This window comes from Manacus vitellinus, unplaced genomic scaffold (genome assembly GCF_001715985.3).
Source record: "Manacus vitellinus isolate BGI_N305 unplaced genomic scaffold, ASM171598v3 scaffold_2_pilon, whole genome shotgun sequence".
Taxonomy (NCBI): domain Eukaryota; kingdom Metazoa; phylum Chordata; class Aves; order Passeriformes; family Pipridae; genus Manacus; species Manacus vitellinus.
In genome coordinates, this window is record NW_021940208.1 from 35737210 (window position 1) to 35762961 (window position 25752).

Consider the following 25752-nt stretch of genomic DNA (forward strand, 5'->3'; position numbering starts at 1 on the left):
TTTCCCTCTAAGTCTCAGTTTAGGTGTCTAGACCTAATCTTAGAAATTGCACTGCTCTAAAAATATATTCACATGTGGTGAAACGTGTCTATGCATCTGCAGTGGCACACACATATCCACATTCTACTGTAATCTCTGTTATCAGCTTAGACAAAATCATTGAGCAAATCGCATTAATACTGTCTCCTATCACTACCTAGTTTTGGTGTTATGACTACTCATCACCACTGAGAGGACAGAAAAAGTGAAGATTTGGCAGCTGTGGATGGCAGACAGGCTTTCTTGAATTTAGATGCTGTAGTCACTGTGACTAAATACCCTGAATAATGCCTAGCTTAAATCATCATTTACAAAATAAGGAACTGATACCAAGCTGATGCAAAGAGGTGTACGATAATGAGGAAGACAAAAAGAACTAAATCCATGTCAAGTACTATTATAATTTCATGAATGGTAGTTAGGTACTGACCATTATCCACTTATTTCTTGCAGCCTTTTCTTCACTACCCCCAGGGAACACAGTTTCTGATGAGTCTCACCCTGTCTGGAGTCAAGTTTCAGGCTCTGAATCAGAAACCTAAAAATTATACCAGGACAAATATCTTTCTATGATCCCATTCCTCTAGGAGATACAACATATGAGACACCTTCCTCATCAGTGAAAAATTAAAATTATGCAATAAGAAAGTGTCTATCTCAGCAGTGAGATATTGAGTTTAGTCATGAGGATGTAGAACAATTGCATCAGTGTTAAACAAAGGAAGGGGTGGGAAAAACTTTTAATCTTTGTGTACTCAAATAAGTTCAACTCTAGACCCTGAATTTCTAATTAACTCCTAAAAGTTTGCTACCATTTTTACTTTGATCTCCTGTCTAAAATCACAATCACACAAGCAAAGAAATAAATAGTGAAGACATTCAAATGACAGCGAAACTGTAAAAGAACAAAAACCCACAACAGCCATGGAAATCTATCTCTTTCTTGGAATAGATCTGAATAGGCATCATATTAAAAAAGTATCTCCAACAATGCTATGCATGTGAAGACTCCTTAGATTGCACTGTCTAAGGCAGTTGTGGTAAAAATGGTGTTCTGACCATCCAGGAATTACATGCACGGAGTATTACCATATTCTTGGCAAATCCTTACACAAGGCTAGGACTGAGGTGAATACATATGTTAATGCTCACCAGATCCTTCATACAGATAATCTGTACCAAGTACTTCTCTTGATATGAATAATACACCTTATTACTCACTTCATGACCTATTGAGTAATGCAAGTGTGTTATGCAAAGACAAAACCTTAAATCCATATTTGTACTTTTATTTTGCTAGTGGATTTTTATTTTGTTCAGTATGAAGCACTATCTTTAATCCTAAAAAGGGCTTGTTATACAATTCTGCATTGTACGACAAGATTGTTCCATTTGTTAAATGGAGTAATATTATTTTGCCCATCTGGTAAATCACTCTGGGGTTTGCAGAAGAAACAGGCGTATTTATTTTAACTGTTGGATGTTAGTCTCTGTACGAAGACAAAGTAATTATGTCTTTTGCTATGCCCCTACCCAAGCACACAATATACATGTATATAAATAAAATGGAATGTAATTTTGACCTTTAAGTCTTGGTTCTGGCATGTTGCATTACTTACTTTATGTCAGACCTGTGTAACATGATACAGATCTGTATTCTGGTATCACTTGTTCAGTCAGAATCAGTGTTTGTTTTACCATCTTGCAAAAGCAGTAACTCTTACAGCTGTCCAGATAGATACAAATCTCACCTGAAATATTCAGAATGAATTCTAAGACGGTTTGCTGGCACCCAGAGGGGAAACTGTAGTGCTCTTGCTCCTTTCTTCTACCAAGATCTGAACACGGAGAAAAACAATATTTACAACTGAGTGAGTTTCCAAACTGCCTAACTTTTCAGTTGTGTGTTTTTTATATGTTAAATATGGTTCAGAAGATTAAAGTCTTCGTTTTAGGCAAAGAAAGGAAATAATGTTTCCTGTCCCATTTGCCAAGCTAAGTGAACAACTGTTCCAGCACAATTAGAATTGTTAATTGATTTGAAAACATAGGGCTTTGAAGGTGGAAAACTGCTGACATTATTTCAATGGGGAAATGCACTCCTGAGAGAGAGCACTGCAGTACAATTTCTCTCCTTGTTTTGTTGAATATACATCTATAAAAACACTGTGAATCATGCAGTAAAAACTGCTGTGCTGATATCATAAATCTCTGATAATAAAAATTTCATTGTTGAAACAATAAAATAGACTTTTATTATAACACAGAGTATCCACCTAAACATTGTCCTTTTAGCTTCTTTGAGTTAAATGTATGCACAGTTTTACAGTCTATAAACAGATCTGGAATAAAAGTTAATAAATGTCAAAATTTGCATTTCAAAAAATTCTTCCTGCATTTTAGGGAAGATCAATCTATGAACCTTTCAACATTATGTCAAATGAAATGCTAATTGTACCTTTAGGAATTTCAGAGACAGTGACAAGAAACTAAATGCTCTGTTCCTTTGCATCAGCAAGTCGAGGATAATTGTATATCTACTCTTGTGAACTTCTAAGAAAAAAAGAAATGCTAAGGAAAAAGGGTTTTCTATTCTTTAACTCAGGAGAGTAAACTCCTTCAGCCACCCTTCATCAATCTACCTTCAAATAAATTGTGTTAACATGTTGACAATGGACAAATCACACAGAGCTACATTTATTCATTTTATAATAGGTTTGTCAAATGAACTTCAGCTAGAGATTTAAGAGTGAGAAACATTTCCACCCAGGAACAACAGGCTTTTTCTATCCAAGTTGCTAGAATGGTTTGTACATAAATTTCTTTTTTTGGAAACAACTACCTTTTTTCTCCCTCCCCAAATATTAGTAAAGTACTACTTCTTTGAAGGGTAAAAACACTAAATATATAAAGACACATAAGAGGTTTTTTATATCTTCTCTAGAAAAATTCATAATGCATCCCTTGTTTTGTTTAGGAATCAATCTTATCAGTTTATCTCTAGGCAGTATAAATTGCATGCCATAGTGGTAAGTGCAAGAACGCACTCATGCAATAAGGAAAACTAGTTGGAAAGTAGCACCTAATTCAGGTTTGCAATGTCTTCCCTGGTATTAGCCTACCCTCACTATTGGAATATATTTCCTACAGCTACACCGAGACAGTCGAAACATTCGCTTTCTGTGTGGAAATTGAGAGACAGAATAAACCCAGGGAAATGTTTATGCTCATGTTAACTTATCCAGTCAGCTTTATCCTGATTAGGCCTGGACTAGGCATCTTCTAACTCTCTAAATCCTTTAGAGAGCATACAATCTGTGGTTTCCAAAACAGAGACCAGCCTCATCCTGCCTTTCTGGCTTATGGTCTATAGGTCTACATTTGTATATTTTAGATCATTCAGTGTAAAAATAGTTCAAACTGTATTTCATCTAGAAGTTATAAAATGCAGCCACACTTTGCAGCTAGAATTCAGATTGGTGAAATTACTTCTCTTTGTGTTACCACTATATATTTGAAAAGGAAGCTGCAGATCTTACACTTAAGTATTTGAGCCAGATCCTGCTATCAGTAAAATTGAAAGCAATTTTGTCTTTGGTGTGCATAGGAATTAGGTGGGATCCTTGTATTTATAGGTCTACAAGAGTATGTAACAACTGACATATTTTTTAATTTACGCTAAGTAAATGTGAAATTATGTGTTCAGAAGTAATATATTTAAGTAATTTCAGCTCTGTGTAATCTCTCACTGCTAGAACACAAGCTACTCCCTGGCTCAAATTTGATATCCATCAATTTTCTTTCAAAAATGTTAATCTCTATGCCATCTCCATGCTATATAATAGCTAGATAATCAGAAAATGTGGTAAACATGGTTCCTTACCTACCTAGTACTTCTTTTTATAGCAATTATTTCCAAATGTATGACTCCTCTGTTTTTCAGTAAAACCAATTCCTGATGCTCTGTTTTAACAAAATGTTATTCAGCTTTGCATTCACTATAGGTATATTGGAATAAGAAGCAATACACATTAGAAATAATAGAATTTTACAAACAACATTTTACAAACAACACTGTACTACACCTTTTTGGGGTAAGTGTGTTTCAGTATGCCTGTCAAATTTTTAACCATAATTTCAATACATATTTTATGGATTTAGGCAACTCACTGGGGCCCTTTCTTCACCAATATATCTTTCACAAATATGAAGTTTTCAATGAGGTGGATTTTTATTTTCATTTAACTTCGTGTCTACATAAAAAAAGAACAGATAGGAAACAGACAGAACTTTCTTAAGCACTATGTTCATATCTTTTTTTTTTAGGAGTCAAAACTGCAGGCTAATAAAGACCATTTAAAATAAAAGGGACCATTACTCCTCAGTTTTATATGAGCTTACATGCTTTCATTGTGCAAAGTGTGTTATTAATTTAACATGCCAGATTCATAGGTTTCTGCAATATCAGGTTTGATGTATTCATTATCGGCACTCAGTACATTAATTCACGCTGAAGTCCGGTAAATCAAAATTATACCATCTGGCTTCCTGTTCTTAATGATGAATTTGATGTAGGGGTGATTAAGATTGTTAGGCTTTTGAATTTTAATGTAAAAATTAGGGGATTAAAAAGGCATTTAGAAATGACCAATAGTTAGAATAAACTTACTGACAGGATCTAATTTGTGTACTTGCTAGTAAAGCTCCATTTTAATTAGCAGCCCCAGTCTTTCAGCACAAGCTCAAAGAGACAGAAGTTTAGTGATTAAGAAGATGAAGCTGTTAAATTGATAAATTGACCTTGAAATACTTGTAACTGTGGGGGATGGCCTAGTAGTTGTATGGTTGGTATGTTGTGCTACCACATAGGGGAAAGAGTTTCACAATTGACCCTGGTAATTCTGCCTTTTTAGATGATTGACCAGCTGGGGATGGGACAAATCACAGAGGTGACCCCCTCAAAGTCTAAATTCAATAGCTCAGTTTGCAAGCAAATAAATTCCATTATTATTCAGCACTTGCTGGCAGATAGCCTGAAATACCACCTCAGTTCTTCAATATCTTACTCACTACCTTTGCCAGAGAGAGGTGCTAAAACAAGGTAAAAACGATAATGGGGTTGAAACGACATCATAAGTTGAATGATGACCTGTCAGCTTCCATTGAGAGCAAAACAGTCAGGGACAAATTTGGCTCTCACTTGTCAAATGTTCTTGACAGTGGCCAAGCAGTCAAATCTTTGACAAGACAATTCCATTGTACCTATGATATTTTATTAATCTAAAACAAAGGCATTGCATATTGTTGCATGGAAATTGCTAGAAATCTTTAACAGGACAGATAAAATATGTAAGAGCTGTAGCATACAAGGGGAAGAGAGTTCTGCTTAGGGTGGTTGAGCTTGTTAGAACAGCATGACATCATGTGGAATCATATTAGGGTCAACAAGCTGCAACTCAAATTCATACACATAGTATGACTGAAATAATAATAATAAAAAAAAAAGCTATGTTCCCATGTTTTGGCAAAGTTCCAGTTATTTGTAGCTTCTCAGAGAAATGTGATAATATGTTAAATCTCACCTTCCCTTTAAAAATCCTAAAGGTAGTCACTCATATTGGTACACTGTGGCAGGTATAACTTACAAGAGAAAACGAGTACATTTGTACATATCAACAGTTTGAAGGATTCTTATTCCTTGGCAAGTCAGGGAATATTTTAAGTCTTATATTTCAGAGGAAATCGAATCTTGACTAACCACTGCAATTTATGTCATTTTAAATAAGATATATTTGAATAAGTATATTTTTCATGCCCTAAAAAGACTGATGTCTTCTTTTATAAGCTCATCCTGTGACACACTTGAGTAGGTAGGTATATTGATTTTTTTTCTTTTTCTGATGGCAATGAAGTGTAAATGGAAAATATCAGACTTGGCAATCACTTAAACCATGTGAAAATTTCAGAGTGAAGGCTATTAGAGTCACTTTGTGATCTCCCTAGATGACCAAGGAAAAAAACATTTCTACATTTCTTCAGATCCTTTGTGTGACAGCTAAGGAGAATAACATTTTTTCTAATATGCCAGTTTTACTCTCTAGTTGAGAATAACCTCAGTGCTTTCTTATGTCACTAGCTGAGAGAAGATGAAAGACCCAGCCTTGTGTAAATGGCTTTGTCTAACCATCAGTCTTTAGCTCTGCATGGCAGCTGTACTATTGACATTAGCTTGTGCACTGGGTGAAATTGAAGTGAGTTAAATGTGACCTTGGCTTAGTTGTTGAAGTAGAAATGAACTCTACTGGGAGTGAAAAAAAATAAGACCAGTTTCTCAAACTTCATTTTTTCTTTAATGAGTTTAACAGCACTCTTAGGATTTGGTACATTTTATAAAAAAGCTTTTATTTCCTTTTCTATTATACAGTGAGTAATCACCATTAGTAAGGTTAGCTTGCCCTTTTAGTATAAAATCCTGATTTTAGGTGTTTATATCCCAATTACTATAAAAAGCAGAACTGTCTCTCTCAAAAAAAAAATCCACTCTTTTCTCTATGTTGTCTGCTGTACCATTTCACAAAAACCTGTTACCACATTTATTAATTATAGTTAAAGCATTAAAAAAACTGCCAAATGTTCAGTGCTTCTAATGACTTTACATTTTCTTTATGTTATGTTGAAGTTAACTGAACTACTTACTGGTAAATCATATGCTCATGTGGGAAACATGCAGATAAGTGAGGATAGTTTGGACCCAACCCAGGATTTTCATGTTGTTTATATCCTGCTGTGTTTATATCCTTCTGTGTGTACATGACAACATGAGATATCTGAAGATGGGCACAAGAATCAGGAACAACCAGCCACATTCTCACCCAGGTGTTAAGTTCACTGCGTATAAGGGTTCAACTGTGGATCATAGAATCATAGAACAGTTTGGGTTGGAAGGGATCATCTAGTTTCAGCTCCCTCTATCATGGGCAGGGATGCCACTCACTAGATCATGTTGCTCTGGGCACCATCCAAAGAGGCCTTGAACATCTTCTGGGATGGGGCATCCACAAATTCCCTGGGCAGCCTGTTCCAGTGCCTCACCACTCTGGTATTAGAGAATTTTCTCCTAATATTTAAACTAAATCTTTCCTCTTTTAGCTTAAAAATGTTCCCCCTTGCCTGACTGCTATCTACCCATGCAGAAAGTGAATCTCCCTTTTTTATAAGCCCCCTTTAAGTGCTGGAAAACAATGAGATCTCCCCAGAACCTTCTCTTCTCCATGCTGAACAACCCCAGCTCTCCCAACCTGTCTTTGTAGGAGAGGTGGTCAAGTACTCTTATTATCTTTGTGACCCTCCTCTATACCCATGCTAACAAGTCCACATCTTTCTTATGCTAAGGACCCCAGAGCTGTAGTCCAGGTGGGGTCTCATGAGGGCAGAGTAGAGGGGGAGAAACACTGCTGAAGTCTGCAAACACACACTGCCATCTTTTCATCCACCTTCTCCTCAGGGTTGCTGTCAATGACTTCTTACAGTCTGTACTCGTGTCTGGGATTAACACAGCAGCACTTTGCACCTGGACTTGTTGAACCTCATGAGGTTCTCATGGGCCAACTTCTCAGGTCCCTCTGGATGGCACCCCTTCTTTCTGTTGTGTCTACTGCGCTGCTCAGCTCTGTGTCATTTGCAAACTTGCTGAGGGTGCACACAATCTTTTTGTCTATGTCATTGATAAAGATTTTAAAGAGCACCAGTCCCAGGACAGAGCCCCGACAGTCACCATTTGTTCACTGTCCTCCACCTAGACATAGAGACATTGACCATATCTCTCTGGTTGCACCCATACAGCTAATTCCTTATCCACCCAATAGTCCACCCTTCAAACACAGGTGCCCAATTTGGTGTTAAGGATGTTGTGTGGGACTGTGTCAAATGTCTTACAGAAATCTAGGTAGATGACATTGATCAGTCTTCCCTTTTTGACCGTTGTAGTCACTCCATCATAGAAGGCAGCATGTGGGTCAGGCACAATTTGCCCTTAGTGAAGCTGCGTTGGTGGTCTCAGATCACTTCCTTGTGTTGTATGTGCACTAACATTGCTTCCACAAGGTTATGTTCCATGGTCCTTTTCAATCACATCAGCCAGTTCCCTCAGGACCCTGTGATACATCAGGACCCAGAGACTTGTGCCTTTTCACTTCCACCAGATGGTCTCAAACTGCTCTTTGTTTACTTCTTTCCCCCAACCCCAATCTGGAGGTTCAGGGACTTGAGAGATGTGGGAAGCCTGACTGCCAGTGAAGACTCAGGGGAAGGACTTGCTGAGTATCTCAGATTTCTCAATATCCACTGTCACTCAAGTTGTACTGGGCTATGTATATCAGATGCTCCCACCAGCCCACAAGATAATCTCACTGAAATCAAACAGAAGTGTAAACCTCACATTCACTGTTGAGGTAATAAAGCACATATATAGAAAAGGATTTCAGAGGAAGTTACATAGTTGGCAACCAGAAGATGAGCTGTTCTGAGGCTCTGTGGACTCAGAAACATTACAGGAGAAAGAAGGCCAGAAACTTTCAGAGAAAGAATCAGTCGCAGAGAGAGAAATCTTTCCCTACCTTCCTGACTGCTGCTGAGAGACCTCAGCTCTGCTTCTCAGACTGAAGGCAGAATGCTCTGATCTTAGAAAATCTAGTCTTTGGTGCAGCAGTCCCAAAACTGAGCATACCTCTTGATAAAGAACAACTTGGTAGGAGACCTACAACAAAAATACAGTGATAACAGTTTGGGTGGATTAGGCAGGAGGTTGACTGCAGCTGTTTACCAAAAGACTATCCTTTTGTTCTGGGCATTTTGGTAAGCATTTTTTTTCCCAGAAGATGAACTTCAGTGAATTTACATTCACAGAATTGAACAGTATACTACCATAAACTACCTGAGGTATTGGTCAAAGTAATCAGAATGATAACTAAAAACAAGTGAAAGCTATTTTTTTTTGGGCAGTTTTATTTTTTTTAATGTAGATATATGAAGAAACCTGTTAATTTCAATGAAATCTCTCCAAAGAAAGAACTGAGAACTTATCAAAATGTTCTTATTTCATATTTTTAACCCTTTAGTTTTGAGGTTTATGCCCAATAAAGCACTATTTTGCTGGTCATATCTTTACATCAGTCAAATAATTGCCACTCAATTTCATTTCCCGAGCCTTCTTATGTGGCTCTAATTTCAGTTTCTTACAATTTACTGCTTATAAGCAATGGGTCAAAGGTTTACGTGATATATTCCCTACATCTAGATTTTCTGTATTGCTGTTTGAAAATTGAAAATCTTTCTTTTCATCTTCAGTGTCTTTCTCTTATATTTTTCTGTATTATGTCATAACCATATATCTGTCCTTGGTCTTAGCCTTTTCAACTGCTCTTTATTTTAGTGTCCACCTTATTCATTTTGACTTATTTTCAAGTTTTGTGCAGTCATCAAATTTCAGCCTGTTACTGCACATTTTGTGTTTCAGGTTACTTTTATATAAGGTGAATAAAATATGTCTTATTAGTGTTACTTTGGCCTTATACTTGTCTGATATTTCCCTCATTCACAACTGTTACAACTTATAACTACCCTTTATAACATATATATGTCAATCCTTGGGACATTAATGTAACATTCTGTCAGTATCATAGATCACCAGGCCTGCAGAAAACTTCTCTTGAGTTCTCTGAAAAACCTTTGCTAGGAACTCAAGAGATAATTTTTCTGTAGTTTTTGTCTAATCCATTTGAATTTCTTTAAACCTTTTTTTGCAAACTAAGCAAAGTATCTCAATTCTGTAGTTGTCATAGTTTCTTTTTGTTGAATTTAATTAAGTTCATAAGTCTTCTGGATTAGAGGATTATATCACAGGAAAATCCTTTGATAAAATCAAGAATGAGTGGAAACTTTGTATTGTCAGAGTTTTAGAAATCATATGCGGGATCAGATTTATGTTTTTAAAGAAAGGCTGTCAAGCAAGGAGAGTTGTGGACTGGAAACTGCAGCCATTTCAAGCATCCTGTAGGTGAGCGGTGCAGGGCTAGGACATTCTGGACTGCAGAGAAAATGCCTGGCAATGTCAGATTCAGCCTTAGAAAAGCAGATGGCCAGAAGCAGTGACACAGAATACCAAAAGCATCTCCAGCACACAGAACAGAGAATATATGGCTATGTGTATTAGTGAGCATTTTCTCAGTATTACCAAAAGAGTGCACATTTCCATAACCCACCAAAGGACATGGCAAATGAACCAATTCATGACAGAATAGAATTACAGAACAACTCAGGTTTTAAGGGATATTGAAAGATCATCTGGTCCAACCTTTCATGGGAAAGGGAGCCTAGATGAGATTACTTAGCATCCTACCTAATTGCACTTCCAGGAGTGAGGACTTCACTCATTGTTCTCATCATAAAAAATTTTTTTCCTGTATCAAGATGAAACCTCTCCTAAGGAAACTTGAAGTTGTTGCTTCTTGTCTTCTCTGTGTTGTTCTTTGTGAAGACAGAGCCTCCATCTTCTTTGTAGCTGCCCTTTAAGTACTAGAATACCGTGAAGGTGTCACCCTGTATCTTCTATTCACCAAGAAGAAAAGATTGAACTCCTTCAGTCTTTTCTCATAAGACAGGTTCCCCAGCCTTTTGATCATCTTTCTGGTCTTTATTTGAATTCTTTTCAGTACACCTCTCCACCTCTTTCTTGAAATGTGGGGAACCCAGTCCTGCCAGGGTCACAAAATCTCAAACAAATGGTAGTACTTCTTCAGAGAGGGGAAGGAGTAAAGCTTACATTTTGCTCTCATTCCTTTTTTTTTGTTCGTTTGGTTTGGTGTTTGGTTTTTTTTTGTTCTATATTTTTAGGTTCAGTTTCATTATTAATTCTCTTTGACATGTTACAGATTTTTTTTCTCTCAAAGTACATGATCCAATGCTTTCAATGTCTTCATATTGTTAGAATTGTATAGCAAAGTCTCCAATGTTTACATACATTAGTAATGATCACCTGTTATAGAGCTCATTAACAGGGGAAAAGCACCAAGCTTAGGAAACACAGAACTTAAAGGTATTATTAGATAAATAATCATTCATATGGTTTTAAGATAGAAATGTACTTCTGAGTAATTCTGAAATTCATGCTCATGGCCTTGTACAGCTTTAGAAAATCCATGTAGTTAATTGATATCTTTACTTTTCAAAGTATTTGGTTCACCTTTCATCTTACAAGTCAAGCTTTCTAGATTTTAGCTAGATCACTTCTTAAATATGTGCTACTTTGCCCTTTTCAGTTCCAAAGAGATTATAAATAAACTTCCTAAAGGTTTCCCTATCTCTTCTGGGACGCTTCATCAAATGTGTACCTTCTGGTCCTTTAGTTTTGTCAGTCCTTAAATGTTCTAATTTCTAGGTCACCTCTTCTGGCACGATCTTGAGTTTCTTCAGTATGCTTTCCACCTCTGCTGTTAAATTTATGTCTGTTTCTGGCATCTGTTCCCAATCCTCCTCTGTGAACACTGAGGCTCAGAATTCATTAAAATTTTTAGCAATGCTTACCTAGGCTGTCAATAAATTACTTTCACTATCTTTTTGAGGCCTTACTGTTTCTTTCACTGGTGTCTTGCTCCTATTAGTCAATTTATCCTAACTTTATCCTATTTTCTCCTTTCTTTTACAACAACATAATTCAGAAGTCACTCTGATAAAAATTAGTGTAGGAACTGTGCAAGAAAGCAAATCAACCAACCTTTTAACTTCTTTTGTTTAGTCTTACTCTTCTTTTTCCTCCATGTTGTTGCCTACTTTTTATTCATTTTGAAATTTCCGTACTGTAAAGAGGTGAATTTCCTTTAGACAGATCCCTTTTCTAATACTACCGAAAGATGCTATGCCTTCCAAAGACATAGTAGCTTGGATTCTAATATACTTTGTACTTGGTCAATTATTTTAATTCATGCAAATTAAATGTAAAGCCATAGAAAAAGCTATTGAAACACTCGCCTGAATATCAAGATTTATCAGACATAGATCAAGTTCATTTTATCAATGAAGCTGTTCTAGGCTGGTATCCATTTTCTTCCTCCCATTGTTTGTTGAGATTTTTGAGGGAAAATACCTAAATGAAAAATCAGTTCAAAAATTTGCAGTGTTGTGAGTGGAACTTTAGGATCCGCTGAAAACTGAATGCAGACATTACCAGCTAATAACAACTGCAAATCAACTTAACTATGGTTTATTTATGCAAGAGTTTTGCATGATGTGAACTAAATGCTAAAGATAGCAATAATGTTTGAATAATATCAATAAAATCATACAGCTTTGTGCATGGATGCTTTTATGCCTCTTTTAAGATTCTGTAGATCAATTAAGATTGAATCGATGTAAGTATATAACTCTTTTTAAAATTTTTAAACAGTACCTAAAAGGATCTGGGCACTTGTACCTTTCATTTTGAGACCAGCTATAACTCTAGATGCAGCTGTACACCACAGTCATTAACCTGTTTGAGACCCTTATAATTTCAGAGCTCTAACAATTATTACTATTGATGTCATCTTTGCTATACTTCTTGAATTTGCATACACACATCTTAGAAAAACCCATGAGTGTCTCATTGCTTTCAAAAATTTTCATATTTACCTGGTTTTATCTCTTTAAGTATTGTGAATTTTTCTTTCCTTTCCACGCCCCCCCCCCTACCCCCAGGCATTTTGTTGTCTGTTTTGTTATTTGATATTATTGTCACCTTGTCCACCCATCTGCTTCTTCAAGCTATTTCTTTCTTCATTTTTGACAGTGCCTGTATAATGTTTCTCACACATCTGGTTTCTCTCCTATATACTGGCTTAAGCCCTCCCTCATGTTTCTGTGTATCCTCTCAGCATCTGGTAGATCACTGCCTCTTTGAGGAGCTGCCTATTCAGAAAGCAGCTTTCTTCTGTGGTGTTGTGAAACTCCAGGTAGGCTGGGGTGAAGCTACAGTGGAAAATAATTATTATTCAGTGTCTGATGCAAAAATTCAGTACACAATGAAAGAATCTATTGTTATGCATATACTCATGGGAACAGTGTGAGGGTTTCTTGAAGAAACCTTTGGTTTAAACATTTCAGTTAAAATCTCATTCTTAATGTTACATCAGTATAATTTTGATTTAATAAAAAATGCTTTGAGAGCTTTGAGAGTACCATTTTTATAATAATTATCCTTTTTATTTTTCACAGTACTCCTAGAATGCTTTTACTTACATGTTTTCAGAACCTCTACCACTTAGGACTAGTTAATAAAAACATAATACCATACAGGGTTATCCAGAGCTTTGCAGAGTAGCATTTGGAGGAAGGGAGTCAGACAATCTTTCATCCATGCTACGGACTTTCTTTCCCCCTACTCTATGTTCCAGAAACTATACAGAGTTTGTATCTCAATTTGCTTGTAAACATATTGCTTGCTTCATGGCTTTGGTGGCTCAGCTTTCCTTTGACTCAGACCCACTTCTTCTTCCTCATTCCTTGCTCCCAGGAAGAACTCTGATGCCTATCATTTCTCTGTGATGTACAGGGGGAGTTGGAAGCACCCTCTGTTAGTCATTGTTTGCCAGACATTAAAATCACCGACAGCTTAGAAGACTTTTTAATCTTTGCTAAAAAAACTGTTTATCTCTCATCATAAGTGCTACCTTGGTCCAATAATACAGGCACAACAGATCTAAATTCAATCAGTGTGACCATCCTTGACAGATCTACACACCTTCAGCTCTCTGAGGAGTAAGCACAAAAATTGATTCATTCAATGTTTGGTTTCCCTTTTGTAATCATGCACACCATCCAGTCTGGGAGATCTAGAGGACTAGTCTTCAAATTTGTTCTTATTTTATATATTTAATCCATCTTTTTCTTCTTTAATAGGATGAAACATCTATATTCAGGTATCTTTTTGTGTTCTGCTATTATGCCAGTGTTTTGTCCATTACCCTATTATTCTTGTCATTCGATGACCGTAGCTAAGAAATTTATCTCTGGTATAGAATCTTGTCAGCTGCCTTTTTAAAATCTAAGTATAGTACATGCACTGAATTTCTCTTATCTGCCATGGTAGTAATGTCTAAAAAAAATTCCGTGAGTTCAGTGTGACCTCTCTAGCCCAAGTCTACATTGTTATTGCTGTTTCAAGGAGTCTTTCATTAAAAAACAAAAGGTGGCTTTGAATATTTTGATTACTTATATTCTAATTTCTTAGGTTGCTTCTTTTTTCTGTTTAGTAATTAATAGTTTTAGATCTCTTTACTTCTATCTCTAAGAATTAGAAAACTTTTTGCAAATTTCTTCGGAAAGAAAAAAAAGTGATTTCACTGAGATCACAGTGACAAATTTATTTGGACAGAGCATCTAAAAATATTTTAGTAGTGTTATGTAAATAGTAAATGCTGTTGGAAATAATTTGATGCAAACCTAGCAAGAATCTTCGTATCTGGATCACTATTCCTGCTCAGGTTAGTGCCTCTATGTCAGGAAAACTGTGAAGCAACACCAGGAATTTTCTTGCTCCCCTATGTTTCTAAGCTACTCCCCATGGAAAGAAGTTACAGGAAATATGTTGTATTAGCAGTGCCCTTATTTGTAAAAATGGGAATGCTTTGGCAGTAGATAAGGTCTTACAGTACGCCCCGAAACTGGCAAATTCTCTTTGCCCAATTTTGATAAATTAATATCTTCATTGTTTTATCTTAGGTGCTTATGTGTTTTATATAGGCCTTTAGAGGCTGTAGAGTTCCACAGAGGCCTCACAGTTTTGACTGTTAATGACAAAAATGTGCAGTCCACTGATGTGGTACACTTGATCTGCTATGGATGCTTAAAAAAATCTCAGCTATATTTATTCTATTACTACTCATTTAAGATCAGCTGAATGCTATTGGGGGCAATGGAGTTACATTAGAATAGGTCTGACACAAGTGAAAAGAATCAGACCCATCATCATCTATTCTACTGAATATTCTATTGAACTATTGTAAATGACATCCAGAGCTGAACCAAAGATAACCACATTTTAGAGCGATATAATATTATTATGTTTCTGAGTGGGGCACACTCCTTATGCCCAAATGCCAGAACTATTACTGAGAAAGGCTTCTTGATGTGGAAGGAAAAATGAGGTGGTAGGAGGGAGCAAGGAGAACAATATAACACAATTGTAAGAAGAGACAGAAGAGCATACTGTGTTAAAATTGGAGCCAAGAGGTGTCATGATGAAGAGAAGAGAAACAGTAGTAATTTGCATTTTGTGCAGCACCTTTTAGTCAAGAATATCAACACACTTTGCAGCTTAGCTTAGCTTTATCTGTTGCTATAAATAAGTACTAGTAACGCATCTTACGAGTAGCATGTGGAAGATTGTAAGTTGCTTCCCTGAACAGCAAGTCCACAAGAAGCTTGTGGACTGACTCCTAACACATTGGTCTGACTCCTAACATATAGCCAATAAAACATACTCCTTTGAAGGACATGGAAACATAAAGTAAAAAAAAAAAATGGAAGAAACAAAATGATGCGATGAGCCAGGAATACAACCTTCACCCTAGACTTTCATGAAAGCCTGTGTTTGTTCCATCTCTGTTGCTTTTACAGTAGAGACATAACTCCCAGCACTACTGGGATTTGACTTCTAAGGTTTACTTTGATATTTCATTCTGGAATGCAATGACAGGAAGAACAAGGAAGACAACTAATTCTAACCTACGTTCTTATTTTTCTAGCACAGTTACTATCCATCAGCAAATCATTTAATCTTAACAGTCAGATCCTTGAATTCTAGTTCAAAATAATGGCTATCAGCAAGACTGCTGGGGAGTACATACATCATATAGACCTCCAGAAAAGTATTTATGTCCACTGGGAATCTCATTTCTGTTCACTGGAAATCCAGAGTCAGAACTTGCCTCAGAAAATCAGTGTCAGTGTTCTTTGTTTCAAAGAATTATGGACAAGGCACCCTTTTATTTCTAGATACTACTGATGGTAAGTGCAATTTCATCTTACAGTTTAGTAACTAGAAGAGTCCTAACTCACTCACTGCTTCAGTTTGAGAAGGTTCAGAGTAATGATGTCAGGATTGTCATTTTGCCTTGTAGGCACAACTAGCCACCAGTTTCAAAGCAATGAAGAAAAATACATTCCTCTGACCTTCTCCCTGAAAGATTTCTTTCTTAGTTAGAGAACTGTCAAGTGAGCAGTTCATCTGTTGGCCTAAGTAGTAGATTGAAGCCTGACTGGACAAAGAAAAGAACAGGAAGGTGTAGAAGTCCGAGGTGAGTTTGCTATTTACAGAAACATTTGTTTTATCGTTGGCCAAAACACCTTCTCCTTCCATCTCCATGTAATTCTTTTCCCTGTCCTATGACTCCTTCACAAGTTTTTTGCTTTCACAGCAACAACACAGTTGAGTGTGTTGACTTTGAGGGGAAAGAAATCCTGACTGGGACTGGGAACAGGCATCTGTGAATGGGTGTAGGAGTATGAGCCTGTTACACAAAGACAAAAGGGTAACTTGATTAACATTTAATAAGCTCAGCTCAAAGTTGTATCACCAACTTTCCCAGAAAGAGCCCTAACCAGGAGGTCTGAGGCTACTGTTCTCTGCCTTCCAGTTCTATGCTTCTTTGGTGTTGTAAATGGTTCAGTATCTGAAATAGAGAGATGAGCAAAAAAAAAATAAAGGGGAAAAAAAAAGCATGTTTGTGAATGTTGTCATTAATGGCAATGTGCCATTTATACATTAAGTAACTCATGACTATAAATGTCTGCAGTGTCAGTGTCAGAACAATGATCTAATCAATGCACTTCCTTAAAATATGTGCATATGGAGGATTTCTTGATTCCTTCTGAACCAGCAAATCTCAGGGCCTTGCTGCTCTTGTGTTTAAGTGGTTCATAATTTTGTTGTAAGATAACATCATTTTCCATATTGCCGGGGAAGCTCTGTTCCATGGGTTACAGTGTATTTTGGACTCACATATGGTCGGTTCTTGGTGTCTTTTTCTGACTCTGTGTACAGCAAAGCATTCACTGAAAGGTCTAAAATCTGCTTTAGATCCACATTTAAGTATGGAGGGAAGAGTATTATACTGGGGGCAAGACTGCCAGATGCATTTTTGTGTTTTTGTGTGGGTAGAGTATTTTGGACAACACAGAACTCTGACTCAAAAAATGCTGGTAAAGTATTGGGGAATAAAACTTAAAAGAAGAACAAGAGAATACGAAAATGTCAGTATCAGCATCTGGATGCTTTTGCGTGCAGTTCATGGTATCCATCTCTTTAATATGATACACCTCAAATTGGACATAGATCTCATATCTATTTACAAGGCTTTTTATAGGAAAAACCAGTAGAATCTGTAGGAGACAGGTTAATACAATATCTTGAAAAACATGCTGCCATAACAACAGAGAATAGAAAACAGCACTTAATTCTGCAGTGATGTACAGATAAAAGAAAGGTTATGGGTTGTCAATGTGGACTCCTAAATTTTCCTTCCAAAAATAAAACCAAATGATAAGAATCTGAATCTGAACCATTTACATAAAAGTAAATATATTGACTTGGTGGAATTGTTCTGAATGCAACTGAGATTGAAATCTGACTTAACGTTCTCTTCCTATGATCAGATCTAACTTAACTGTAGGAGCTACATGGGACTTTAACATGATCAGAAATTAAACAGTGCAGTAAACTTTAATAGTGAAAGAAAGAGTAGAGCAACCTGACTAGCATTTCTTTCTTTGTTGCTCTAGCTTTGATGAGTATTATAGAAACAACAATCTCGAGCCTTAGTTCCAGTGAGGATAGTATGTAGAAATCTGACTTGCCACATCTTACAGAAAATTTTCTGCATGGTGACCTTTTGCCAAAACAAATTGTATGAAGTTGCTAGCGTTTGCAGGTAGTTGGCAGTTTGCTGTCCAAAGCAAATATAAGAAACTCAATGTGCAGTGACAGTTATGAAAACTGTTGTGTCTAAACAAACTTATCAGAACACAGTTCATAAGACAACTGCTTTATAAATTGTTTATTTAAAGAGTGAGTTTATGGGAAGAAATATTGCATAACTCAGTCTTAAAAATTAGAGAATCTGCTTAAATATGATAATATGGTTCTTCTAAATACATCTTGAATAAATCATATATTCATATATATTTTAATACACGTGTATAAACTTATGCCTTATGCAACATTATCTTTTCTGGTTGGGATGATAACATGGACAAAATCACATCTCTGATTCAGGTGAAGTACCATTTCACATTAACAAGGACAAGATTTTTTGAAATTTTTGATGGGTTTTAGTGCTTTTGAGTAGAACTAGTATTTTAATTAAAAAGAATGATGTATTGTACTGGCAGAAGTCCCAGTAAGATCTAAGTGACTTATAGACCATTTACTAGTATAACAAGTGAAGATCTCCCCAATATCCCATTTATTTTCAGTAAAAAGCTTACAATGGGTTCTCAATATTTTACTTTTCCCAAAAGACCATCCTTAATTTTTCACAGAGAAGCAACAAGGTATAGCAATTGGGTATAAATCAGTATTTCCCACTATATTCAGAACTCCAAATGCAGGCGCTCAGTCTTAGTGTGTCATCCAGACTCCATTTACAATTTTAAACTTCTTTCAGCTTGTGGATCTCACAGATTTTCCAAAAGCAGTATGAATCCTCCTGTCAGCAATTCTGCTGGCAATAGTCTTGGGTTTTTTATTTGCCTTTCCAAGATCAAAAGTTGAGAGCTACCTATCTCTTCATTAGTCTGTGAAGGGATAGACACTACTAGAGGATAATTCATCCAATCTGTTTTAGACACCCATCTTAGGCTGGAATGAATCACTCTTCAAAGACACCTCTCACTTTCACTGTAACTATAGGTGAAGTTACTAACAAATGAAAGTGGAGAAGAATCTCACCAGTAGCATCAAAACCACTAAAGGAAGCCAGATGATTTTTTAAAGCACCTGGTGGTTTAAGTTGCTAAATTTACACATGAATTAGTCTCATCTGACATTATTCATTGTTAATTACAGTTCAAATTACAGTAACATAACCATATGAGCAGGTATGCTTACAGTAAGCAACTCAATATCACTTTAAAATATTTTTTGATTAATGTAATAGGACAATTTTTAACATGATAGCTTAAAATGTTACTCTTTCTGGAAAATTCAAGAGCTTGTAAAAGTAAGTAGTTATGTAAAGCAACAATATCACCCTGCAACATCCGTGTTTCCCAGAAAACCACTGACTAAATGTGATCATTCTTACAACTAAGCACTTTGTATAAATGCAAATTAAAAGATTGAGCCCTATAGTCTTACCTTTTATATTTCAAAATCTATACTCAAAAAATATGGTCTCTTAATAAACACAGAAAAATGGGAAATCTCCCCTGTACTTTCAATATTTATTGGCAAATAGAGCTTCCATTTTTTAAATTTCAATTTAAAGACTACCAAATATCCAAATTTTCCAAATATCATATGAATGAGAAATTCTGATAGAAATGTTGGTGCACAGGCATTAAAACATGCTGTTTCTGAAAATATGTGCCTTACAGACTTCACACCTGCATCCATTGATCTCAAAGGTATAGAGCATACAATTCAGAGACTGCAATATCTATGCTTCCTCAGAGTCACAGACTGAAGGGAATATTTATATTGCAAAATAAAAGATGAGAAGGAATATAGTTTGAATATTATATCACCACATACGCACCATTCAATTTAACTTCTAGCTCATACCCTGCCATGGCTCTACACAGCTTCACTAGCTCTTGCAGATGAAGCATAGGCACTGTCTGAAGACAAGACAACACTGGCTGTTCTTGAAAGGCAGAATGGGCAAATCTGGGCCAGGACCAGATTCTTCCATTTTATGTAGTCCTCCAACACCATCCCAACTGGCCTTACCACTTGAAAGATGAGACATGATCTCATTTCAAACACTTTTCTTTTAGTTAAAATACTGCTATAGAGAACCATAATGAAGATTTAACACAATTTTGGATACTTTCTGCTGGGACACACCCATACATCAGTGCTATGTAGTACAGGCACACCAGTCTGTCTGGGAGGAACTAGCAGAGGGGATGTCAGGCAGTCTGCAAGACTTGTCAAAGGATCCCTCCTGACATTTCTTCTTCAGAATTATAGATGCATATCCCATTGTCCCTCCCAGGGTTTGAATGCTCTGTGGTAGAGAAAGGCCAGGATTCTGAGGATCCCCATCCCACTGGGAAAGCTGTCAAGCTATCCAGAAAAATTTTTCAAATAAAATTTAGTAATAGTTTAACCCACTGAGAAACCAGGAACTGCAGTTTTAGGAATATTTCTTTAAATACCACATGTTAGATATCTACACAGGAAGCAACAGCTTGTGGGATGAACCACCATTTTTCATTTGGGAAAAATGAAAAAGACATTCTGCTTATAATAGGGAGAACTATGGGACACTTCCTGCCAGAAAACAGGCTTGAGAAATAGCTCCATAATGGCCACATTCAGGCATTAAGGCAACTTCTTTCTTTGAAATCAAAGCTGTTCCTTTCATTCACTTGGCCTTAAAATCAGTAGATACATACACTTCGTTGACACTTGTTATAGTTTATATCTCCTAGCAGAGAATTTCTCTTGGTGAAAGCATTGGTGTTGTACTAACATAACTCAAAGATTACAGGTAGGCCTTCTGCAGTTTACTTGTGCAGGTCAGGGATAAATCAGCACTCGTATTGATACGTTGTATCTTCTTTGTTCAGTCACATACTTACACTGAAATCTACCTACAACTTAATCAGTAGCTCTAATATGTAGCTGTTATCTTTAAAATTATCATGTATGTGATGTACACCTGTAGTTCATGTAATCTCTTCCTTGATGTAGTTAGCCTTTAAAAGGCCTGCCTAATTTTAAAACAAAAAGCCCCCCACACTTTTCTACTGAACTTCTAACAAAGTATCTTATCGAGGAGATGACTCACACCAACAAAGCCCAAGGATATCCAGGGCTTATGTAATGCAAAAGAAATAATGGAGCTGAATCTAGTGGAGAACTGAGGTATGCAATGTTAGTGTTTTAGCTAAGTGTCTTGTAGCCACATCAAAGTGATTGTTTAAGCTTTAAATATTTAAGACACAAAAACACCCCCAAAACAACCCTGTAGGGAGAAATCAGTCTGAACAGTTCTGGTTTCTGTGAAACAGAAAAGAACCCAGATATCGGTATTACTCTAAAGTGGCACTTCAAGACTGACGGAAAAAAAAAAACAAAACCATTCTGATTCCTTAAAGTCAAAGAAAAGCATTACATTTCTGTGGGGGAAATGGTAGCACTCAGTAACCACTTAGGTTGATTAAAGCTGGTTATTTCTTACGGATGTATCAGGAGTTATGTATTGAACCATTGTCAACTTTTCTAATTTGAAGGAAATTATTTGACTTCAGGGGAACTCTACAATTTCTTGAACTCCACGCTTTCTTTGGTGTGTAGGTCTTTTATTTATTTATGTTTAACACTAGCAGCTTCCACTAATCAGCTGCAGAATACAAGCAGAAGTCCAGCTGGTCTTGGCAAGAGACTGCTGGGAAGTAACCCCAGACAGATTCGCTGTGGCAATTAAGCACTCATTCATTAACAGTGTGAAAATATAAAGGCTGCTGGAGGAAAACAGAGAGATATTGCATCCAAACTTTTGAAGGAAGAATATTTGAGTTAATCTCACAGGTTTCATTGCCCCAAATCAATTTATTCCAACCCTGCAAGAAGGTAGCTTGAACTGCAAATAGTGGTTTGTGAAATCTAATTTCTTTGTTCATAATGAAAAATTTTACCAGGTAGCTCTCAGGAACAAACCAGGCCCACACTTATGATCTACACATGTTCTTCTTCATAATTTCCATGAACATTTTATGACGGGAATTAATCCAATATCATAGACACAGTGGACCAGCTGCTGTTGCAAATTGCTCATGCTGTGATTCAGAATGAAGCTACAACTTAGAGAAATTTGTAATTTTTGGTGGCACTTGTGTGTACAGCTCAAAGACTTAGGGTTAATCCGCTAAGCTTAAGAAGAAAAACATAATTTGCAGAGAGAGGAATGAGGGTTAAGGTATGACCAAAGTGCTGGAGTGAATCAGTGTCACTGAGTGCAATTTTGCTGTCCACCATCATTCAATAGTGACATGGTTTGAAGCTGGCTCCCTGCCAAGTCTCCAAACCTCACCACAAGAAGTTCCCTCCCCCCCACTAAACTAAGAGAGAAGAGAAAAAAACCCAAGAGAACCGAAACAAGAGAGAGACAGCTAAAGCAATATATATAAATATATTTACACTTATATTACAGTTATATACAATTGAAATATGTAATCAATTTCACAAGGGAAAGGGAAGGGGGAAGGGAAAAAAAGGAACAAAACCAAAATAAAAAATATATATATATCTCAATCAGTAGCCCAAGATCTAGCAACTAAAAGAATTAGCAAAAGACTATCTTACTACTCTCCTTGGGACAACAGAAAGTTGCTCTGGAACGACTGTCGGCAACCTGTGTCTCCCAAGGTCAACAAGGCCTTACCAGGCCTCGCTCCCCAACAACGACAGACTCAACAGCAGGGAACCTGCACCTCCAAAGCCGCTGGAAGGAAAGAGAGGGCGAAGGCCACTTCTCCTTTCTTCTTATACCCTGGCTTATGCAAAAATTGTAGGGAATACTTGGAAAATCTGGGCACTTCCTTGGTTACAAACTGGTCACCAAGGAAGGCCTAGACTAAACTACCACAAATAGAGTGTCTGACCATATACTTATGAAAAGCCTGATGGTAACCAAAGGGATTGCATTTGTAGTCACTTTTATACTTTGACTTGGGAGATGATTAATCTTGTAGACTTCAAAGAGAAGTTAAATGCAACTACTGCCAAATGTTCAACCACTGCAGACATTCATGAATTAAGATGTTTCATGCAGGGATCTTATATCTGTTCTAAGGAAAGGAAGGGAAAGGAATCCTACCAAGGTCAAAGTATTTTCCATTGCATCCTTTACTGATAGAAAACAGTGAAAGGACAACAACTAACACCTAGTTAAGACCGTTTTATTCTGAAAATCATCTTGCAGTGGTCTGAAATACTTTAAAGTAAGTTGTGGTTACACTAGTTGGCATATAGAGCCAACAGCCCATTAGCCAGATGAAAATTGCTGCAGTGTGACAGATGTTTGACTCCATTTGTGCCTGGAGGCTGGTGTAAACCAGTAACATTAGTTCTTTGCCAGCTGGATAATATTTCTACACTAGATATTATTTCTTGCTCAGGTAATTCAGTGACTGTCCATTCTTTGTTAGCCACAGGAATGAAGGAAAGAATCAGCCAGGGCAAAAGGCAATTAATCTTATTAAAACATACTAAAACACAACAACTGGAACTCATTACACTAAAACAAGATTGAGCTTCTGGTCTCAGTTTAATTCCTTGAAGATAAATGTCCAGAAGTAAGCACTTTTATCCCTGCGGCATATTTATTAAAACTCTTAAAAGAGAATCAACAATTGAAAATCAGCAAAAAGTACAAAACCTAATTCGAACCATGAAGAAGTATTCTAGGTCACCACTAATGAATCTGACAAGGGAGGGTGGAGAAAATTGTGATAAAGTGTATTTGTTCTGTATTAAACAAGCAAAGCATTCAGTAACAATTATTTGGAAATATTTCTTAAGTCAAATACACTTTACTTGAAACAGCAAAATAAAACTAATAACATTCATCTGTTTTCTTTTATACATATAGATTTCCTGAGCAAACTCCTATATTTGTATCTTGCACTTCAGTCTTTTGGTGATCAAGTACATTTGGTAGTTATATTAAAAGGTAAAATTCTCATCATTCACTACAGCCACCCACTTCTCTCTATAAAATCAGTAACTACTATTTATGATATTTTTCAAACCCTTCCTTTACTTTCTGGCTAGTACAAGAAAATACTTATGAATATCCCAAACACTTTCCAGCAACTCAGTTCAAACAAAATGTTGGAAGCATTTTTTTTTACTGAATCCTGTTGTAACCAGCCAACAGGAAAAAAACTCTTCTTCCTCCCCTAGCAGCCATATAGATTAAACACTTTATAAGCCTAACTCTAGGTGGTATGGCTCAGAAGTTAACAAAAAAATTAACTTCCATTTGCAGTCAAAAGTAGCTTGTGTTCACTGGTACAGAACCACAGTCATTTTAAGACTACCAGGAACATGTGCAACTACACGAGCTATACAATTATAAGGACGTTCTTTGGAAAGTAATATTTGAAGAGTAACAAAACTCATAGTTTATTCAACCTGCATATAAACCCATTGAAGTATAATACATTTATCATATTAAAAATGCATCATTAAAATTTAAAAGCAGGTGCAGTTACTCAATAAGCTAATGGTATAGTCTGAAGACTCCACTTAAGATTGTATTGTTGAATTCCCTTTGGTATAAAACAGAGAGAGAAAAACAGTGGGAGGGAATTGGAGTGACCTTGCACCAAGGTGTTAGTTCCTGATCCTACATTTCTGGTAGGCTGTGGATGAGCTCCACTCTGAGGATCTTTAAAGCACTGCATTTTCTGTGCTGTGAGTGGATGCATGCTACATGAGAGCATGAAAAAAAAGCAACAGCTACTACGGAGAGATGCATGCGGGTGACTGCATGACAGTAAGCCAAAGGCAGTCTGACGAAGGAAAGAAATTAATATATATCAACGGGAAAATAATAAAAATTGGATCAAATGAAAATTTCCCCTATCATTTGGAAGAATACATATATGTACATAAAATGTAGAATTCCTGAAGAAGTTGAATAAGTGAGGGCATTTCCCATTTACATTGTGCAGAAATTAGTGACCTTCTCAAAGCAGCATTTGTGTTTTCAAGAAGTTCTATTCTTTTTTAAGAAGTACAAAAAATTTATTTCATATAGCTAATTATTTAACTTTAAAATCTACTCTAATTTTGTAAAATGAACATTTGTTTGGCTTCACGGGTATAAGACTGTCATCAGATGGAACACATCAAAACTTCCTTTGACTGTGTCTGTTTTAAGCAGGGGTTTGGCACTGTGGGAGTGAATATGTAGGTCAGAGCTGGTTTGTCTGGGAGCTTTATGTCTCCCCTGTTTGAAGTGTAGGGGATTTTCTCCTTTGGTCTGGACTTAATCTGAAAAGAAATTTATCTTGTTCAAATCACTCAATGGTGTAAATGAACTCAAGCATAGTAAGTTGGACAGTTGGGGGATCCACCTGCAAACTGCACCAAGGACAATGTTAATGTAACCGAGGCATTTGACCTCAGTAGGAACTACTTTTGGGTGAGTACCCATTGCAGATAAAACTTAAGTTGATTGATTTAGATAATTTTAAACTATTTGGTGGCTTGAACCATTGTAATCTGAGGATTTTTTTCTGTTTATGTCACATTTTTGAAGGCAAGAAAAGTAGATCTGGGCTGGAGGGAGAGAAATGGCACAAACTATAGTGGTAGGCTAGCTACCAGGCAGCTGAATTCCTTTCAGAAAAAAAAGATGGAGTTGAAAGACTGCATGGACTTAAAACTGCATTTCAGTTCAGCCTGTGCTCAAAGTATTGGGTATTTAAATGCCCATGGGTTTT

At 36.6% G+C, this 25752-nt stretch overlaps 1 long non-coding RNA gene across 1 annotated transcript; it reads right to left on the minus strand.

Moving 5' to 3' along the window:
• Positions 1-12064: 12064 nt before the first annotated feature.
• Positions 12065-22653, minus strand: LOC115307594. The gene is made up of 3 exons (XR_003915913.1): positions 22604-22653; positions 16647-16742; positions 12065-12178 (listed from the first exon to the last, which is right to left on the minus strand). It is a non-coding gene; the product is annotated as an uncharacterized LOC115307594 (long non-coding RNA).
• Between the last annotated feature and the right edge of the window lie 3099 nt (positions 22654-25752).